The following is a 22,772-nucleotide window of genomic DNA, read 5'->3' on the forward strand; positions in this document are numbered from 1 at the left end:
CCCAAAGGTCACCGGGCCTGGTGTCACTTTAAAGAAGTAGTCCAGTTACACCTTTGTGGGCTTATAACTTGGCTTCTGAATGTCCTAGAGAGGTCAGGTTTGTTTTAGTGTACTCCAATCAACCGCCCCTACAACCACAAAAAGGAATGGAGTCATTAGCACTTATGGTTTGTAAATGGCACCCAGAATTATGTTGCACGAAGCACAATTTCACATCATTCTGGGTCCATTTGTGTGAAAACAAGGTCCAATCAGGCTGAAACATTACAGGAAGGTAGAATCTATTGAGTTGTAAGTGATCTGAATGTTTCATGATGATAGTGCTTTCCTAAGGGGCTCAAACCATGTCCCAAAGGTCACCGGATCTGGTGTCAATTTAAAGAAGTAGTCCAGTTACACATTTGTGGGCTTATAACTTGGCTTCTGAATGTCCTAGAGAGATCAGGTTTGTTTTAGTATACTCCAATCAACATCCCCTACAATCACAAAGAGGAATGGAGTCATTAGCACTTATGGTTTGTAAATGGCACCCAGAATTATGTTGCACGAAGCACAATTTCACATCATTCTGGGTTCATTTGTGTGAAAACAAGGTCCAATCAGGCTGAAACGTTACAGGAAGGTAGAATCTATTGAGTTGTAAGTGATCTGAACGTTTCATGATGATAGCACTTTCCAAAGGAGGTCAAACCATGTCCCAAAGGTCACCGGATCTGGTGTCAATTTAAAGAAGTAGTCCAGTTACACATTTGTGGGCTTATAACTTGGCTTCTGAATGTCCAAGAGAGATCAGGTTTGTTTTAGTATACTCCAATCAAAAGCCCCTACAACCACAAAAAGGAATGGAGTCATTAGCACTTATGCTTTTTAAATGGCACCCAGAATTATGTTGCACGAAGCACAATTTCACATCATTCTGGGTTCATTTGTGTGAAAACAAGGTCCAATCAGGCTGAAACGTTACAGGAAGGTAGAATCTATTGAGTTGTAAGTGATTTGAACGTTTCATGATGATAGCACTTTCCTAAGGGGGTCAAACCATGTCCCAAAGGTCATCGGATCTGGAGTCAATTTAAAGAAGTAGTCCAGTTACACATTTGTGGGCTTATAACTTGGCTTCTGAATGTCCTAGAGAGATCAGGTTTGTTTTAATGTACTCCAATCAACAGCCCCTACAACCACAAAAAGGAATGGAGTCATTAGCACTTATGGTTTGTAAGTGGCACCCAGAATTATATTGCACGAAGCACAATTTCACATCATTCTGGGTCCATTTGTGTGAAAACAAGGTCCAATCCGGCTGAAACGCTACAAGAAGGTAGAATCTATTGAGTTGTAAGTGATCTGAACGTTTCAAGATGATCGCACATTCCTATAGGGGGTCAAACCATGTCCCAAAGGTCACCGGGCCAAGTGTCACTTTAAAGAAGTAGTCCAGTTACACCTTTGTGGGCTTATAACTTGGCTTCTGAATGTCCTAGAGAGGTTAGGTTTGTTTTAGTGTACTCCAATCAACAGCCCCTACAACCACAAAAAGGAATGGAGTCATTAGCACTTATGGTTTGTAAATGGCACCCAGAATTATGTTGCACGAAGCACAATTTCACATCATTCTGGGTCCATTTGTGTGAAAACAAGGTCCAATCAGGCTGAAACGTTACAAGAAGGTAGAATCTATTGAGTTGTAAGTGATCTGAACGTTTCATGATGATCGCACATTCCTATAAGGGGTCAAACCATGTCCCAAAGGTCACCGGATCTGGTGTCAATTTAAAGAAGTAGTCCAGTTACACATTTGTGGGCTTATAACTTGGCAGCTGAATGTCCTAGAGAGATCAGGTTCTTTTTAGTGTACTCCAATCAAAAGCCCCTACAACCACAAAAAGGAATGGAGTAATTAGAACTTATTGTTTGTAAATGGCACCCAGAATTATGTTGCACGAAGCACAATTTCACATCATTCTGGGTCCATTTGTGTGAAAACAAGGTCCAATCAGGCTGAAACGTTACAGGAAGGTAGAATCTATTGAGTTGTAAGTGATCTGAACGTTTCATGATGATAGCACTTTCCTAAGGAGGTCAAACCATGTCCCAAAGGTCACCGGATCTGGTGTCAATTTAAAGAAGCAGTCCAGTTACACATTTGTGGGCTTATAACTTGGCTTCTGAATGTCCTAGAGAGATCAGGTTTGTTTTAGTATACTCCAATCAACAGCCCCTACAATCACAAAAAGGAATGGAGTCATTAGCACTTATGGTTTGTAAATGGCACCCAGAATTATGTTGCACGAAGCACAATTTCACATCATTCTGGGTTCATTTGTGTGAAAACAAGGTCCAATCAGGCTGAAACGTTACAGGAAGGTAGAATCTATTGAGTTGTAAGTGATCTGAACGTTTCATGATGATAGCACTTTCGTAAGGGGGTCAAACCATGTCCCAAAGGTCACTGGATCTGGTGTCAATTTAAAGAAGTAGTCCAGTTACACATTTGTGGGCTTATAACTTGGCTTCTGAATGTCCTAGAGAGATCAGGTTTGTTTTAGTGTACTCCAATCAAAAGCCCCTACAACCACAAAAAGGAATGGAGTCATTAGCACTTATTGTTTGTAAATGGCACCCAGAATTATGTTGCACGAAGCACAATTTCACATCATTCTGGGTCCATTTGTGTGAAAACAAGGTCCAATCAGGCTGAAACGTTACAGGAAGGTAGAATCTATTGAGTTGTAAGTGATCTGAACGTTTCATGATGATAGCACTTTCCTAAGGAGGTCAAACCATATCCCAAAGGTCACCGGATCTGGTGTCAATTTAAAGAAGTAGTCCAATTACACATTTGTGGGCTTATAACTTGGCTTCTGAATGTCCAAGAGAGATCAGGTTTGTTTTAGTATACTCCAATCAACAGCCCCTACAACAACAAAAAGGAATGGAGTCATTAGCACTTATGCTTTTTAAATGGCACCCAGAATTATGTTGCACGAAGCACAATTTCACATCATTCTGGGTTCATTTGTGTGAAAACAAGGTCCAATCAGGCTGAAACGTTACAGGAAGGTAGAATCTATTGAGTTGTAAGTGATTTGAACGTTTCATGATGATAGCACTTTCCTAAGGGGGTCAAACCATGTCCCAAAGGTCACCGGATCTGGTGTCAATTTAAAGAAGTAGTCCAGTTACACATTTGTGGGCTTATAACTTGGCTTCTGAATGTCCTAGAGAGATCAGGTTTGTTTTAGTGTACTCCAATCAAAAGCCCCTACAACCACAAAAAGGAATGGAGTCATTAGCACTTATGGTTTGTAAATGGCACCCAGAATTATGTTGCACGAAGCACAATTTCACATCATTCTGGGTCCATTTGTGTGAAAACAAGGTCCAATAAGGCTGAAACGTTACAGGAAGGTAGAATCTATTGAGTTGTAAGTGATCTGAACGTTTCAAGATGATTGCACATTCCTATAGGGGGTAAAACATTGTCCCAAAGGTCACCGGGCCTGGTGTCACTTTAAAGAAGTAGTCCAGTTACACCTTTGTGGGCTTATAACTTGGCTTCTGAATGTCCTAGAGAGGTTAGGTTTGTTTTAGTGTACTCAAATCATCAGCCCCTACAACCACAAAAAGGAATGGAGTCATTAGCACTTATGGTTTGTAAATGGCACCCAGAATTATGTTGCACGAAGCACAATTTCACATCATTCTGGGTCCATTTGTGTGAAAACAAGGTCCAATCAGGCTGAAACGTTACAGGAAGGTAGAATCTATTGAGTTGTAAGTGATCTGAACGTTTCATGATGATAGCACTTTCCTAAGGGGGTCAAACCATGTCCCAAAGGTCATCGGATCTGGTGTCAATTTAAAGAAGTAGTCCAGTTACACATTTGTGGGCTTATAACTTGGCTTCTGAATGTCCTAGAGAGATCAGGTTTGTTTTAATGTACTCCAATCAACAGCCCCTACAACCACAAAAAGGAATGGAGTCATTAGCACTTATGGTTTGTAAGTGTCACCCAGAATTATGTTGCACGAAGCACAATTTCACATCATTCTGGGTCCATTTGTGTGAAAACAAGGTCCAATCCGGCTTAAACGCTACAAGAAGGTAGAATCTATTGAGTTGTAAGTGATCTGAACGTTTCAAGATGATCGCACATTCCTATAGGGGGTCAAACCATGTCCCAAAGGTCACCGGGCCAAGTGTCACTTTAAAGAAGTAGTCCAGTTACACCTTTGTGGGCTTATAACTTGGCTTCTGAATGTCCAAGAGAGGTTAGGTTTGTTTTAGTGTACTCCAATCAACAGCCCCTACAACCACAAAAAGGAATGGAGTCATTAGCACTTATGGTTTGTAAACGGCACCCAGAATTATGTTGCACGAAGCACAATTTCACATCATTCTGGGTCCATTTGTGTGAAAACAAGGTCCAATCAGGCTGAAACGTTACAAGAAGGTAGAAACTATTGAGTTGTAAGTGATCTGAACGTTTCATGATGATCGCACATTCCTATAAGGGGTCAAACCATGTCCCAAAGGTCACCGGATCTGGTGTCAATTTAAAGAAGTGGTCCAGTTACACATTTGTGGGCTTATAACTTGGCTTCTGAATGTCCTAGAGAGATCAGGTTTGTTTTAGTGTACTCCAATCAAAAGCCCCTACAAACACAAAAAAGAATGGAGTCATTAGCACTTATTGTTTGTAAATGGCACCCAGAATAATGTTGCACGAAGCACAATTTCACATCATTCTGGGTCCATTTGTGTGAAAACAAGGTCCAATCAGGCTGAAACGTTACAGGAAGGTAGAATCTATTGAGTTGTAATTGATCTGAACGTTTCATGATGATAGCACTTTCCTAAGGAGGTCAAACCATGTCCCAAAGGTCACCGGATCTGGTGTCAATTTAAAGAAGTAGTCCAGTTACACATTTGTGGGCTTATAACTTGGCTTCTGAATGTCCAAGAGAGATCAGGTTTGTTTTAGTATACTCCAATCAACAGCCCCTACAACCACAAAAAGGAATGGAGTCATTAGCACTTATGCTTTTTAAATGGCACCCAGAATTATGTTGCACGAAGCACAATTTCACATCATTCTGGGTTCATTTATGTGAAAACAAGGTCCAATCAGGCTGAAACGTTACAGGAAGGTAGAATCTATTGAGTTGTAAGTGATTTGAACGTTTCATGATGATAGCACTTTCCTAAGGGGGTCAAACCATGTCCCAAAGGTCACCGGATCTGGTGTCAATTTAAAGAAGTAGTCCAGTTACACATTTGTGGGCTTATAACTTGACTTCTGAATGTCCTAGAGAGATCAGGTTTGTTTTAGTGTACTCCAATCAAAAGCCCCTACAACCACAAAAAGGAATGGAGTCATTAGCACTTATGCTTTTTAAATGGCACCCAGAATTATGTTGCACGAAGCACAATTTCACATCATTCTGGGTTCATTTATGTGAAAACAAGGTCCAATCAGGCTGAAACGTTACAGGAAGGTAGAATCTATTGAGTTGTAAGTGATTTGAACGTTTCATGATGATAGCACTTTCCTAAGGGGGTCAAACCATGTCCCAAAGGTCACCGGATCTGGTGTCAATTTAAAGAAGTAGTCCAGTTACACATTTGTGGGCTTATAACTTGGCTTCTGAATGTCCTAGAGAGATCAGGTTTGTTTTAGTGTACTCCAATCAAAAGCCCCTACAACCACAAAAAGGAATGGAGTCATTAGCACTTATGGTTTGTAAATGGCACCCAGAATTATGTTGCACGAAGCACAATTTCACATCATTCTGGGTCCATTTGTGTGAAAACAGGGTCCAATAAGGCTGAAACGCTACAAGAAGGTAGAATCTATTGAGTTGTAAGTGATCTGAACGTTTCAAGATGATCGCACATTCCTATAGGGGGTAAAACCATGTCCCAAAGGTCACCGGGCCTGGTGTCACTTTAAAGAAGTAGTCCAGTTACACCTTTGTGGGCTTATAACTTGGCTTCTGAATCTCCTAGAGAGGTTAGGTTTGTTTTAGTGTACTCCAATCAACAGCCCCTACAACCACAAAAAGGAATGGAGTCATTAGCACTTATAGTTTGTAAATGGCACCCAGAATTATGTTGCACGAAGCACAATTTCACATCATTCTGGGTCCATTTGTGTGAAAACAAGGTCCAATCAGGCTGAATCGTTACATGAAGGTAGAATCTATTGAGTTGTAAGTGATCTGAACGTTTCATGATGATAGCACTTTCCTAAGGGGGTCAAACCATGTCCCAAAGGTCATCGGATCTGGTGTCAATTTAAAGAAGTAGTCCAGTTACACATTTGTGGGCTTATAACTTGGCTTCTGAATGTCCTAGAGAGATCAGCTTTGTTTTAATGTACTCCAATCAACAGCCCCTACAAACACAAAAAGGAATGGAGTCATTAGCACTTATGGTTTGTAAGTGGCACCCAGAATTATGTTGCACAAAGCACAATTTCACATCATTCTGGGTCCATTTGTGTGAAAACAAGGTCCAATCCGGCTGAAACGCTACAAGAAGGTAGAATCTATTGAGTTGTAAGTGATCTGAACGTTTCAAGATGATCGCACATTCCTATAGGGGGTAAAACCATGTCCCAAAGGTCACCGGATCTGGTGTCAATTTAAAGTAGTAGTCCAGTTACACCTTTGTGGGCTTATAACTTGGCTTCTGAATGTCCAAGAGAGATCAGGTTTGTTTTAGTATACTCCAATCAACAGCCCCTACAACCACAAAAAGGAATGGAGTCATTAGCACTTATGCTTTTTAAATGGCACCCAGAATTATGTTGCACGAAGCACAATTTCACATCATTCTGGGTTCATTTGTGTGAAAACAAGGTCCAATCAGGCTGAAACGTTACAGGAAGGTAGAATCTATTGAGTTGTAAGTGATTTGAACGTTTCATGATGATAACACTTTCCTAAGGGGGTCAAACCATGTCCCAAAGGTCACCGGATCTGGTGTCAATTTAAAGAAGTAGTCCAGTTACACATTTGTGGGCTTATAACTTGGCTTCTGAATGTCCTAGAGAGATCAGGTTTGTTTTAGTGTACTCCAATCAAAAGCCCCTACAACCACAAAAAGGAATGGAGTCATTAGCACTTATGGGTTGTAAATGGCACCCAGAATTATGTTGCACGAAGCACAATTTCACATCATTCTGGGTCCATTTGTGTGAAAACAGGGTCCAATAAGGCTGAAACGCTACAAGAAGGTAGAATCTATTGAGTTGTAAGTGATCTGAACGTTTCAAGATGATCGCACATTCCTATAGGGGGTAAAACCATGTCCCAAAGGTCACCGGGCCTGGTGTCACTTTAAAGAAGTAGTCCAGTTACACCTTTGTGGGCTTATAACTTGGCTTCTGAATGTCCTAGAGAGGTTAGGTTTGTTTTAGTGTACTCCAATCAACAGCCCCTACAACCACAAAAAGGAATGGAGTCATTAGCACTTATAGTTTGTAAATGGCACCCAGAATTATGTTGCACGAAGCACAATTTCACATCATTCTGGGTCCATTTGTGTGAAAACAAGGTCCAATCAGGCTGAAACGTTACAGGAAGGTAGAATCTATTGAGTTGTAAGTGATCTGAACGTTTCATGATAATAGCACTTTCCTAAGGGGGTCAAACCATGTCCCAAAGGTCATCGGATCTGGTGTCAATTTAAAGAAGTAGTCCAGTTACACATTTGTGGGCTTATAACTTGGCTTCTGAATGTCCTAGAGAGATCAGGTTTGTTTTAATGTACTCCAGTCAACAGCCCCTACAAACACAAAAAGGAATGGAGTCATTAGCACTTATGGTTTGTAAGTGGCACCCAGAATTATGTTGCACGAAGCACAATTTCACATCATTCTGGGTCCATTTGTGTGAAAACAAGGTCCAATCCGGCTGAAACGCTACAAGAAGGTAGAATCTATTGAGCTGTAAGTCATCTGAACGTTTCAAGATGATCGCACATTCCTATAGGGGGTCAAACCATGTCCCAAAGGTCACCGGGCCAAGTGTCACTTTAAAGAAGTAGTCCAGTTACACCTTTGTGGGCTTATAACTTGGCTTCTGAATGTCCAAGAGAGGTTAGGTTTGTTTTAGTGTACTCCAATCAACAGCCCCTACAACCACAAAAAGGAATGGAGTCATTAGCACTTATGGTTTGTAAACGGCACCCAGAATTATGTTGCACGAAGCACAATTTCACATCATTCTGGGTCCATTTGTGTGAAAACAAGGTCCAATCAGGCTGAAACGTTACAAGAAGGTAGAAACTATTGAGTTGTAAGTGATCTGAACGTTTCATGATGATCGCACATTCCTATAAGGGGTCAAACCATGTCCCAAAGGTCACCGGATCTGGTGTCAATTTAAAGAAGTGGTCCAGTTACACATTTGTGGGCTTATAACTTGGCTTCTGAATGTCCTAGAGAGATCAGGTTTGTTTTAGTGTACTCCAATCAAAAGCCCCTACAAACACAAAAAAGAATGGAGTCATTAGCACTTATTGTTTGTAAATGGCACCCAGAATAATGTTGCACGAAGCACAATTTCACATCATTCTGGGTCCATTTGTGTGAAAACAAGGTCCAATCAGGCTGAAACGTTACAGGAAGGTAGAATCTATTGAGTTGTAATTGATCTGAACGTTTCATGATGATAGCACTTTCCTAAGGAGGTCAAACCATGTCCCAAAGGTCACCGGATCTGGTGTCAATTTAAAGAAGTAGTCCAGTTACACATTTGTGGGCTTATAACTTGGCTTCTGAATGTCCAAGAGAGATCAGGTTTGTTTTAGTATACTCCAATCAACAGCCCCTACAACCACAAAAAGGAATGGAGTCATTAGCACTTATGCTTTTTAAATGGCACCCAGAATTATGTTGCACGAAGCACAATTTCACATCATTCTGGGTTCATTTATGTGAAAACAAGGTCCAATCAGGCTGAAACGTTACAGGAAGGTAGAATCTATTGAGTTGTAAGTGATTTGAACGTTTCATGATGATAGCACTTTCCTAAGGGGGTCAAACCATGTCCCAAAGGTCACCGGATCTGGTGTCAATTTAAAGAAGTAGTCCAGTTACACATTTGTGGGCTTATAACTTGGCTTCTGAATGTCCTAGAGAGATCAGGTTTGTTTTAGTGTACTCCAATCAAAAGCCCCTACAACCACAAAAAGGAATGGAGTCATTAGCACTTATGCTTTTTAAATGGCACCCAGAATTATGTTGCACGAAGCACAATTTCACATCATTCTGGGTTCATTTATGTGAAAACAAGGTCCAATCAGGCTGAAACGTTACAGGAAGGTAGAATCTATTGAGTTGTAAGTGATTTGAACGTTTCATGATGATAGCACTTTCCTAAGGGGGTCAAACCATGTCCCAAAGGTCACCGGATCTGGTGTCAATTTAAAGAAGTAGTCCAGTTACACATTTGTGGGCTTATAACTTGGCTTCTGAATGTCCTAGAGAGATCAGGTTTGTTTTAGTGTACTCCAATCAAAAGCCCCTACAACCACAAAAAGGAATGGAGTCATTAGCACTTATGGTTTGTAAATGGCACCCAGAATTATGTTGCACGAAGCACAATTTCACATCATTCTGGGTCCATTTGTGTGAAAACAGGGTCCAATCAGGCTGAATCGTTACATGAAGGTAGAATCTATTGAGTTGTAAGTGATCTGAACGTTTCATGATGATAGCACTTTCCTAAGGGGGTCAAACCATGTCCCAAAGGTCATCGGATCTGGTGTCAATTTAAAGAAGTAGTCCAGTTACACATTTGTGGGCTTATAACTTGGCTTCTGAATGTCCTAGAGAGATCAGCTTTGTTTTAATGTACTCCAATCAACAGCCCCTACAAACACAAAAAGGAATGGAGTCATTAGCACTTATGGTTTGTAAGTGGCACCCAGAATTATGTTGCACAAAGCACAATTTCACATCATTCTGGGTCCATTTGTGTGAAAACAAGGTCCAATCCGGCTGAAACGCTACAAGAAGGTAGAATCTATTGAGTTGTAAGTGATCTGAACGTTTCAAGATGATCGCACATTCCTATAGGGGGTAAAACCATGTCCCAAAGGTCACCGGATCTGGTGTCAATTTAAAGTAGTAGTCCAGTTACACCTTTGTGGGCTTATAACTTGGCTTCTGAATGTCCAAGAGAGATCAGGTTTGTTTTAGTATACTCCAATCAACAGCCCCTACAACCACAAAAAGGAATGGAGTCATTAGCACTTATGCTTTTTAAATGGCACCCAGAATTATGTTGCACGAAGCACAATTTCACATCATTCTGGGTTCATTTGTGTGAAAACAAGGTCCAATCAGGCTGAAACGTTACAGGAAGGTAGAATCTATTGAGTTGTAAGTGATTTGAACGTTTCATGATGATAACACTTTCCTAAGGGGGTCAAACCATGTCCCAAAGGTCACCGGATCTGGTGTCAATTTAAAGAAGTAGTCCAGTTACACATTTGTGGGCTTATAACTTGGCTTCTGAATGTCCTAGAGAGATCAGGTTTGTTTTAGTGTACTCCAATCAAAAGCCCCTACAACCACAAAAAGGAATGGAGTCATTAGCACTTATGGGTTGTAAATGGCACCCAGAATTATGTTGCACGAAGCACAATTTCACATCATTCTGGGTCCATTTGTGTGAAAACAGGGTCCAATAAGGCTGAAACGCTACAAGAAGGTAGAATCTATTGAGTTGTAAGTGATCTGAACGTTTCAAGATGATCGCACATTCCTATAGGGGGTAAAACCATGTCCCAAAGGTCACCGGGCCTGGTGTCACTTTAAAGAAGTAGTCCAGTTACACCTTTGTGGGCTTATAACTTGGCTTCTGAATGTCCTAGAGAGGTTAGGTTTGTTTTAGTGTACTCCAATCAACAGCCCCTACAACCACAAAAAGGAATGGAGTCATTAGCACTTATAGTTTGTAAATGGCACCCAGAATTATGTTGCACGAAGCACAATTTCACATCATTCTGGGTCCATTTGTGTGAAAACAAGGTCCAATCAGGCTGAAACGTTACAGGAAGGTAGAATCTATTGAGTTGTAAGTGATCTGAACGTTTCATGATAATAGCACTTTCCTAAGGGGGTCAAACCATGTCCCAAAGGTCATCGGATCTGGTGTCAATTTAAAGAAGTAGTCCAGTTACACATTTGTGGGCTTATAACTTGGCTTCTGAATGTCCTAGAGAGATCAGGTTTGTTTTAATGTACTCCAGTCAACAGCCCCTACAAACACAAAAAGGAATGGAGTCATTAGCACTTATGGTTTGTAAGTGGCACCCAGAATTATGTTGCACGAAGCACAATTTCACATCATTCTGGGTCCATTTGTGTGAAAACAAGGTCCAATCCGGCTGAAACGCTACAAGAAGGTAGAATCTATTGAGCTGTAAGTCATCTGAACGTTTCAAGATGATCGCACATTCCTATAGGGGGTCAAACCATGTCCCAAAGGTCACCGGGCCAAGTGTCACTTTAAAGAAGTAGTCCAGTTACACCTTTGTGGGCTTATAACTTGGCTTCTGAATGTCCTAGAGAGGTTAGGTTTGTTTTAGTGTACTCCAATCAACAGCCCCTACAACCACAAAAAGGAATGGAGTCATTAGCACTTATGGTTTGTAAATGGCACCCAGAATTATGTTGCACGAAGCACAATTTCACATCATTCTGGGTCCATTTGTGTGAAAACAAGGTCCAATCAGGCTGAAACGTTACAAGAAGGTAGAATCTATTGAGTTGTAAGTGATCTGAACGTTTCATGATGATCGCACATTCCTATAAGGGGTCAAACCATGTCCCAAAGGTCACCGGATCTGGTGTCAATTTAACGAAGTAGTCCAGTTACACATTTGTGGGCTTATAACTTGGCTTCTGAATGTCCTAGAGAGATCAGGTTTGTTTTAGTGTACTCCAATCAAAAGCCCCTACAACCACAAAAAGGAATGGAGTCATTAGCACTTATTGTTTGTAAATGGCACCCAGAATTATGTTGCACGAAGCACAATTTCACATCATTCTGGGTCCATTTGTGTGAAAACAAGGTCCAATCAGGCTGAAACGTTACAGGAAGGTAGAATCTATTGAGTTGTAAGTGATCTGAACGTTTCATGATGATAGCACTTTCCTAAGGAGGTCAAACCATGTCTCAAAGGTCACCGGATCTGGTGTCAATTTAAAGAAGTAGTCCAGTTACACATTTGTGGGCTTATAACTTGGCTTCTGAATGTCCAAGAGAGATCAGGTTTGTTTTAGTATACTCCAATCAACAGCCCCTACAACCACAAAAAGGAATGGAGTCATTAGCACTTATGGTTTTTAAATGGCACCCAGAATTATGTTGCACGAAGCACAATTTCACATCATTCTGGGTTCATTTGTGTGAAAACAAGGTCCAATCAGGCTGAAACGTTACAGGAAGGTAGAATCTATTGAGTTGTAAGTGATTTGAACTTTTCATGATGATAGCACTTTCCTAAGGGGGTCAAACCATGTCCCAAAGGTCACTGGATCTGGTGTCAATTTAAAGAAGTAGTCCAGTTACACATTTGTGGGCTAATAACTTGGCTTCTGAATGTCCTAGAGAGATCAGGTTTGTTTTAGTGTACTCCAATCAAAAGCCCCTACAACCACAAAAAGGAATGGAGTCATTAGCACTTATGGTTTGTAAATGGCACCCAGAATTATGTTGCACGAAGCACAATTTCACATCATTCTGGGTTCATTTGTGTGAAAACAAGGTCCAATCAGGCTGAAACGTTACAGGAAGGTAGAATCTATTGAGTTGTAAGTGATCTGAACGTTTCATGGTGATAGCACTTTCCTAAGGGGGTCAAACCATGTCCCAAAGGTCACCGGATCTGGTGTCAATTTAAAGAAGTAGTCCAGTTACACATTTGTGGGCTTATAACTTGGCTTCTGAATGTCATAGAGAGATCAGGTTTGTTTTAGTTTACTCCAACCAACAGCCCCTACAACCACAAAAAGCAATGGAGTCATTAGCACTTATGGTTTTTAAATGGCACCCAGAATTATGTTGCACGAAGCACAATTTCACATCATTCTGGGTTCATTTGAGTGAAAACAAGGTCCAATCAGGCTGAAACGTTACAGGAAGGTATAATCTATTTGATCTGAACGTTTCATGATGATAGCCCTTTCGTAAGGGGGTCAAACCATGTCCCAAAGGTCACCGGATCTGGTGTCAATTTAAAGAAGTAGTCCAGTTACACATTTGTGGGCTTATAACTTGGCTTCTGAATGTCCTAGAGAGATCAGGTTTGTTTTAATGTACTCCAATCAACAGCCCCTACAACCACAAAAAGGAATTGAGTCATTAGCACTTATGATTTGTAAATGGCACCCAGAATTATGTTGCACGAAGCACAATTTCACATCATTCTGGGTTCATTTGTGTGAAAACAAGGTCCAGTCAGGCTGAAATGTTACAGGAAGGTAGAATCTATTGAGTTGTAAGTGATCTGAACGTTTCATGATGATAGCACTTTCCTAAGGGGGTCAAACCATGTCCCAAAGGTCACCGGGCCTGGTGTCACTTTAAAGAAGTAGTCCAGTTACATCTTTGTGGGCTTATAACTTGGCTTCTGAATGTCCTTGACAGGTTAGGTTTGTTTTAGTGTACTCCAATCAACAGCCCCTACAACCACAAAAAGGAATGGAGTCATTAGCACTTATGGTTTGTAAATGGCACCCAGAATTATGTTGCACGAAGCACAATTTCACATCATTCTGGGTCCATTTGTGTGAAAACAAGGTCCAATCAGGCTGAAACGTTACAGGAAGGTAGAATCTATTGAGTTGTAAGTGATCTGAACGTTTCATGATGATAGCACTTTCCTAAGGAGGTCAAACCATGTCTCAAAGGTCACCGGATCTGGTGTCAATTTAAAGAAGTAGTCCAGTTACACATTTGTGGGCTTATAACTTGGCTTCTGAATGTCCAAGAGAGATCAGGTTTGTTTTAGTATACTCCAATCAACAGCCCCTACAACCACAAAAAGGAATGGAGTCATTAGCACTTATGGTTTTTAAATGGCACCCAGAATTATGTTGCACGAAGCACAATTTCACATCATTCTGGGTTCATTTGTGTGAAAACAAGGTCCAATCAGGCTGAAACGTTACAGGAAGGTAGAATCTATTGAGTTGTAAGTGATTTGAACTTTTCATGATGATAGCACTTTCCTAAGGGGGTCAAACCATGTCCCAAAGGTCACTGGATCTGGTGTCAATTTAAAGAAGTAGTCCAGTTACACATTTGTGGGCTAATAACTTGGCTTCTGAATGTCCTAGAGAGATCAGGTTTGTTTTAGTGTACTCCAATCAAAAGCCCCTACAACCACAAAAAGGAATGGAGTCATTAGCACTTATGGTTTGTAAATGGCACCCAGAATTATGTTGCACGAAGCACAATTTCACATCATTCTGGGTTCATTTGTGTGAAAACAAGGTCCAATCAGGCTGAAACGTTACAGGAAGGTAGAATCTATTGAGTTGTAAGTGATCTGAACGTTTCATGGTGATAGCACTTTCCTAAGGGGGTCAAACCATGTCCCAAAGGTCACCGGATCTGGTGTCAATTTAAAGAAGTAGTCCAGTTACACATTTGTGGGCTTATAACTTGGCTTCTGAATGTCATAGAGAGATCAGGTTTGTTTTAGTTTACTCCAACCAACAGCCCCTACAACCACAAAAAGCAATGGAGTCATTAGCACTTATGGTTTTTAAATGGCACCCAGAATTATGTTGCACGAAGCACAATTTCACATCATTCTGGGTTCATTTGAGTGAAAACAAGGTCCAATCAGGCTGAAACGTTACAGGAAGGTATAATCTATTTGATCTGAACGTTTCATGATGATAGCCCTTTCGTAAGGGGGTCAAACCATGTCCCAAAGGTCACCGGATCTGGTGTCAATTTAAAGAAGTAGTCCAGTTACACATTTGTGGGCTTATAACTTGGCTTCTGAATGTCCTAGAGAGATCAGGTTTGTTTTAATGTACTCCAATCAACAGCCCCTACAACCACAAAAAGGAATTGAGTCATTAGCACTTATGATTTGTAAATGGCACCCAGAATTATGTTGCACGAAGCACAATTTCACATCATTCTGGGTTCATTTGTGTGAAAACAAGGTCCAGTCAGGCTGAAATGTTACAGGAAGGTAGAATCTATTGAGTTGTAAGTGATCTGAACGTTTCATGATGATAGCACTTTCCTAAGGGGGTCAAACCATGTCCCAAAGGTCACCGGGCCTGGTGTCACTTTAAAGAAGTAGTCCAGTTACATCTTTGTGGGCTTATAACTTGGCTTCTGAATGTCCTTGACAGGTTAGGTTTGTTTTAGTGTACTCCAATCAACAGCCCCTACAACCACAAAAAGGAATGGAGTCATTAGCACTTATGGTTTGTAAATGGCACCCAGAATTATGTTGCACGAAGCACAATTTCACATCATTCTGGGTTCATTTGTGTGAAAACAAGGTCCAATCAGGCTGAAACGTTACAAGAAGGTAGAATATATTGAGTTGTAAGTGATCTGAACGTTTCATGATGATCGCACATTCCTATAGGGGGACAAACCATGTCCCAAAGGTCACCGGGCCTGGTGTCACTTTAAAGAAGTAGTCCAGTTACACATTTGTGGGCTTATAACTTGGCTTCTGAATGTCCTAGAGAGATCAGGTTTGTTTTAGTGTACTCCAATCAAAAGCCCCTACAACCACAAAAAGGAATGGAGTCATTAGCACTTATGGTTTGTAAATGGCACCCAGAATTATGTTGCACGAAGCACAATTTCACATCATTCTGGGTCCATTTGTGTGAAAACAAAGTCCAATCAGGCTGAAACGTTACAGGAAGGTAGAATCTATTGAGTTGTAAGTGATTTGAACGTTTCATGATGATAGCACTTTCCTAAGGGGGTCAAACCATGTCCCAAAGGTCACCGGATCTGGTGTCAATTTAAAGAAGTAGTCCAGTTACACATTTGTGGGCTAATAACTTGGCTTCTGAATGTCCTAGAGAGATCAGGTTTGTTTTAGTGTACTCCAATCAAAAGCCCCTACAACCACAAAAAGGAATGGAGTCATTAGCACTTATGGTTTGTAAATGGCACCCAGAATTATGTTGCACGAAGCACAATTTCACATCATTCTGGGTCCATTTGTGTGAAAACAAGGTCCAATCCGGCGTAAACGCTACAAGAAGGTAGAATCTATTGAGTTGTAAGTGATCTGAACGTTTCATGATGATAGCACTTTCCTAAGGAGGTCAAACCATGTCCCAAAGGTCACCGGATCTGGTGTCAATTTAAAGTAGTAGTCCAGTTACACCTTTGTGGGCTTATAACTTGGCTTCTGAATGTCCAAGAGAGATCAGGTTTGTTTTAGTATACTCCAATCAACAGCCCCTACAACCACAAAAAGGAATGGAGTCATTAGCACTTATGCTTTTTAAATGGCACCCAGAATTATGTTGCACGAAGCACAATTTCACATCATTCTGGGTTCATTTGTGTGAAAACAAGGTCCAATCAGGCTGAAACGTTACAGGAAGGTAGAATCTATTGAGTTGTAAGTGATTTGAACGTTTCATGATGATAACACTTTCCTAAGGGGGTCAAACCATGTCCCAAAGGTCACCGGATCTGGTGTCAATTTAAAGAAGTAGTCCAGTTACACATTTGTGGGCTTATAACTTGGCTTCTGAATGTCCTAGAGAGATCAGGTTTGTTTTAGTGTACTCCAATCAAAAGCCCCTACAACCACAAAAAGGAATGGAGTCATTAGCACTTATGGGTTGTAAATGGCACCCAGAATTATGTTGCACGAAGCACAATTTCACATCATTCTGGGTCCATTTGTGTGAAAACAGGGTCCAATAAGGCTGAAACGCTACAAGAAGGTAGAATCTATTGAGTTGTAAGTGATCTGAACGTTTCAAGATGATCGCACATTCCTATAGGGGGTAAAACCATGTCCCAAAGGTCACCGGGCCTGGTGTCACTTTAAAGAAGTAGTCCAGTTACACCTTTGTGGGCTTATAACTTGGCTTCTGAATGTCCTAGAGAGGTTAGGTTTGTTTTAGTGTACTCCAATCAACAGCCCCTACAACCACAAAAAGGAATGGAGTCATTAGCACTTATAGTTTGTAAATGGCACCCAGAATTATGTTGCACGAAGCACATTTTCACATCATTCTGGGTCCATTTGTGTGAAAACAAGGTCCAATCAGGCTGAAACGTTACAGGAAGGTAGAATCTATTGAGTTGTAAGTGATCTGAACGTTTCATGATGATAGCACTTTCCTAAGGGGGTCAAACCATGTCCCAAAGGTCACCGGATCTGGTGTCAATTTAAAGAAGTAGTCCAGTTACACATTTGTGGGCTAATAACTTGGCTTCTGAATGTCCTAGAGAGATCAGGTTTGTTTTAGTGTACTCCAATCAAAAGCCCCTACAACCACAAAAAGGAATGGAGTCATTAGCACTTATGGTTTGTAAATGGCACCCAGAATTATGTTGCACGAAGCACAATTTCACATCATTCTGGGTCCATTTGTGTGAAAACAAGGTCCAATCCGGCGTAAACGCTACAGGAAGGTAGAATCTATTGAGTTGTAAGTGATCTGAACGTTTCATGATGATAGCACTTTCCTAAGGAGGTCAAACCATGTCCCAAAGGTCACCGGATCTGGTGTCAATTTAAAGTAGTAGTCCAGTTACACCTTTGTGGGCTTATAACTTGGCTTCTGAATGTCCAAGAGAGATCAGGTTTGTTTTAGTATACTCCAATCAACAGCCCCTTCAACCACAAAAAGGAATGGAGTCATTAGCACTTATGCTTTTTAAATGGCACCCAGAATTATGTTGCACGAAGCACAATTTCACATCATTCTGGGTTCATTTGTGTGAAAACAAGGTCCAATCAGGCTGAAACGTTACAGGAAGGTAGAATCTATTGAGTTGTAAGTGATTTGAACGTTTCATGATGATAACACTTTCCTAAGGGGGTCAAACCATGTCCCAAAGGTCACCGGATCTGGTGTCAATTTAAAGAAGTAGTCCAGTTACACATTTGTGGGCTTATAACTTGGCTTCTGAATGTCCTAGAGAGATCAGGTTTGTTTTAGTGTACTCCAATCAAAAGCCCCTACAACCACAAAAAGGAATGGAGTCATTAGCACTTATGGGTTGTAAATGGCACCCAGAATTATGTTGCACGAAGCACAATTTCACATCATTCTGGGTCCATTTGTGTGAAAACAGGGTCCAATAAGGCTGAAACGCTACAAGAAGGTAGAATCTATTGAGTTGTAAGTGATCTGAACGTTTCAAGATGATCGCACATTCCTATAGGGGGTAAAACCATGTCCCAAAGGTCACCGGGCCTGGTGTCACTTTAAAGAAGTAGTCCAGTTACACCTTTGTGGGCTTATAACTTGGCTTCTGAATGTCCTAGAGAGGTTAGGTTTGTTTTAGTGTACTCCAATCAACAGCCCCTACAACCACAAAAAGGAATGGAGTCATTAGCACTTATAGTTTGTAAATGGCACCCAGAATTATGTTGCACGAAGCACATTTTCACATCATTCTGGGTCGATTTGTGTGAAAACAAGGTCCAATCAGTCTGAAACGTTACAGGAAGGTAGAATCTATTGAGTTGTAAGTGATCTGAACGTTTCATGATGATAGCACTTTCCTAAGGGGGTCAAACCATGTCCCAAAGGTCATCGGATCTGGTGTCAATTTAAAGAAGTAGTCCAGTTACACATTTGTGGGCTTATAACTTGGCTTCTAAATGTCCTAGAGAGATCAGGTTTGTTTTAATGTACTCCAGTCAACAGCCCCTACAAACACAAAAAGGAATGGAGTCATTAGCACTTATGGTTTGTAAGTGGCACCCAGAATTATGTTGCACGAAGCACAATTTCACATCATTCTGGGTCCATTTGTGTGAAAACAAGGTCCAATCCGGCTGAAACGCTACAAGAAGGTAGAATCTATTGAGCTGTAAGTCATCTGAACGTTTCAAGATGATCGCACATTCCTATAGGGGGTCAAACCATGTCCCAAAGGTCACCGGGCCAAGTGTCACTTTAAAGAAGTAGTCCAGTTACACCTTTGTGGGCTTATAACTTGGCTTCTGCATGTCCTAGAGAGGTTAGGTTTGTTTTAGTGTACTCCAATCAACAGCCCCTACAACCACAAAAAGGAATGGAGTCATTAGCACTTATGGTTTGTAAATGGCACCCAGAATTATGTTGCACGAAGCACAATTTCACATCATTCTGGGTCCATTTGTGTGAAAACAAGGTCCAATCAGGCTGAAACATTACAAGAAGGTAGAATCTATTGAGTTGTAAGTGATCTGAACGTTTCATGATGATCGCACATTCCTATAAGGGGTCAAACCATGTCCCAAAGGTCACCGGATCTGGTGTCAATTTAACGAAGTAGTCCAGTTACACATTTGTGGGCTTATAACTTGGCTTCTGAATGTCCTAGAGAGATCAGGTTTGTTTTAGTGTACTCCAATCAAAAGCCCCTACAACCACAAAAAGGAATGGAGTCATTAGCACTTATTGTTTGTAAATGGCACCCAGAATTATGTTGCACGAAGCACAATTTCACATCATTCTGGGTCCATTTGTGTGAAAACAAGGTCCAATCAGGCTGAAACGTTACAGGAAGGTAGAATCTATTGAGTTGTAAGTGATCTGAACGTTTCATGATGATAGCACTTTCCTAAGGAGGTCAAACCATGTCTCAAAGGTCACCGGATCTGGTGTCAATTTAAAGAAGTAGTCCAGTTACACATTTGTGGGCTTAAAACTTGGCTTCTGAATGTCCAAGAGAGATCAGGTTTGTTTTAGTATACTCCAATCAACAGCCCCTACAACCACAAAAAGGAATGGAGTCATTAGCACTTATGCTTTTTAAATGGCACCCAGAATTATGTTGCACGAAGCACAATTTCACATCATTCTGGGTTCATTTGTGTGAAAACAAGGTCCAATCAGGCTGAAACGTTACAGGAAGGTAGAATCTATTGAGTTGTAAGTGATTTGAACGTTTCATGATGATAGCACTTTCCTAAGGGGGTCAAACCATGTCCCAAAGGTGACCGGATCTGGTGTCAATTTAAAGAAGTAGTCCAGTTACACATTTGTGGGCTAATAACTTGGCTTCTGAATGTCCTAGAGAGATCAGGTTTGTTTTAGTGTACTCCAATCAAAAGCCCCTACAACCACAAAAAGGAATGGAGTCATTAGCACTTATGGTTTGTAAATGGCACCCAGAATTATGTTGCACGAAGCACAATTTCACATCATTCTGGGTTCATTTGTGTGAAAACAAGGTCCAATCAGGCTGAAACGTTACAGGAAGGTAGAATCTATTGAGTTGTAAGTGATCTGAACGTTTCATGGTGATAGCACTTTCCTAAGGGGGTCAAACCATGTCCCAAAGGTCACCGGATCTGGTGTCAATTTAAAGAAGTAGTCCAGTTACACATTTGTGGGCTTATAACTTGGCTTCTGAATGTGCTAGAGAGATCAGGTTTGTTTTAGTTTACTCCAACCAACAGCCCCTACAACCACAAAAAGGAATGGAGTCATTAGCACTTATGGTTTTTAAATGGCACCCAGAATTATGTTGCACGAAGCACAATTTCACATCATTCTGGGTTCATTTGAGTGAAAACAAGGTCCAATCAGGCTGAAACGTTACAGGAAGGTAGAATCTATTGAGTTGTAAGTGATCTGAACGTTTCATGATGATAGCCCTTTCGTAAGGGGGTCAAACCATGTCCCAAAGGTCACCGGATCTGGTGTCAATTTAAAGAAGTAGTCCAGTTACACATTTGTGGGCTTATAACTTGGCTTCTGAATGTCCTAGAGAGATCAGGTTTGTTTTAATGTACTCCAATCAACAGCCCCTACAACCACAAAAAGGAATGGAGTCATTAGCACTTATGATTTGTAAATGGCACCCAGAATTATGTTGCACGAAGCACAATTTCACATCATTCTGGGTTCATTTGTGTGAAAACAAGGTCCAGTCAGGCTGAAATGTTACAGGAAGGTAGAATCTATTGAGTTGTAAGTGATCTGAACGTTTCATGATGATAGCACTTTCCTAAGGGGGTCAAACCATGTCCCAAATGTCACCGGATCTGGTGTCAATTTAAAGAAGTAGTCCAGTTACATATTTGTGGGCTTATAACTTGGCTTCTGAATGTCCTAGAGAGATCAGGTTTGTTTTAGTGTACTCCAATCAACAGCCCCTACAACCACAAAAAGGAATGGAGTCATTAGCACTTATGGTTTGTAAATGGCACCCAGAATTATGTTGCACGAAGCACAATTTCACTTCATTCTGGGTCCATTTGTGTGAAAACAAGGTCCAATCAGGCTGAAACGCTACAAGAAGGTAGAATCTATTGAGTTTTAAGTGATCTGAACGTTTCAAGATGATCGTACATTCCTATAGGGGGTCAAACCATGTCCCAAAGGTCACCGGGCCTGGTGTCACTTTAAAGAAGTAGTCCAGTTACATCTTTGTGGGCTTATAACTTGGCTTCTGAATGTCCTAGACAGGTTAGGTTTGTTTTAGTGTACTCCAATCAACAGCCCCTACAACCACAAAAAGGAATGGAGTCATTACCACTTATGGTTTGTAAATGGCACCCAGAATTATGTTGCACGAAGCACAATTTCACATCATTCTGGGTCCATTTGTGTGAAAACAAGGTCCAATCAGGCTGAAACGTTACAGGAAGGTAGAATCTATTGAGTTGTAAGTGATCTGAACGTTTCATGATGATAGCACTTTCCTAAGGAGGTCAAACCATGTCTCAAAGGTCACCGGATCTGGTGTCAATTTAAAGAAGTAGTCCAGTTACACATTTGTGGGCTAATAACTTGGCTTCTGAATGTCCTAGAGAGATCAGGTTTGTTTTAGTGTACTCCAATCAAAAGCCCCTACAACCACAAAAAGGAATGGAGTCATTAGCACTTATGGTTTGTAAATGGCACCCAGAATTATGTTGCACGAAGCACAATTTCACATCATTCTGGGTTCATTTGTGTGAAAACAAGGTCCAATCAGGCTGAAACGTTACAGGAAGGTAGAATCTATTGAGTTGTAAGTGATCTGAACGTTTCATGGTGATAGCACTTTCCTAAGGGGGTCAAACTATGTCCCAAAGGTCACCGGATCTGGTGTCAATTTAAAGAAGTAGTCCAGTTACACATTTGTGGGCTTATAACTTGGCTTCTGAATGTGCTAGAGAGATCAGGTTTGTTTTAGTTTACTCCAACCAACAGCCCCTACAACCACAAAAAGGAATGGAGTCATTAGCACTTATGGTTTTTAAATGGCACCCAGAATTATGTTGCACGAAGCACAATTTCACATCATTCTGGGTTCATTTGAGTGAAAACAAGGTCCAATCAGGCTGAAACGTTACAGGAAGGTAGAATCTATTGAGTTGTAAGTGATCTGAACGTTTCATGATGATAGCCCTTTCGTAAGGGGGTCAAACCATGTCCCAAAGGTCACCGGATCTGGTGTCAATTTAAAGAAGTAGTCCAGTCACACATTTGTGGGCTTATAACTTGGCTTCTGAATGTCCTAGAGAGATCAGGTTTGTTTTAATGTACTCCAATCAACAGCCCCTACAACCACAAAAAGGAATGGAG

The sequence above is a fragment of the Nothobranchius furzeri genome, chromosome 3 (assembly GCF_043380555.1).
Source record: "Nothobranchius furzeri strain GRZ-AD chromosome 3, NfurGRZ-RIMD1, whole genome shotgun sequence".
Taxonomy (NCBI): Eukaryota; Metazoa; Chordata; class Actinopteri; order Cyprinodontiformes; family Nothobranchiidae; genus Nothobranchius; species Nothobranchius furzeri.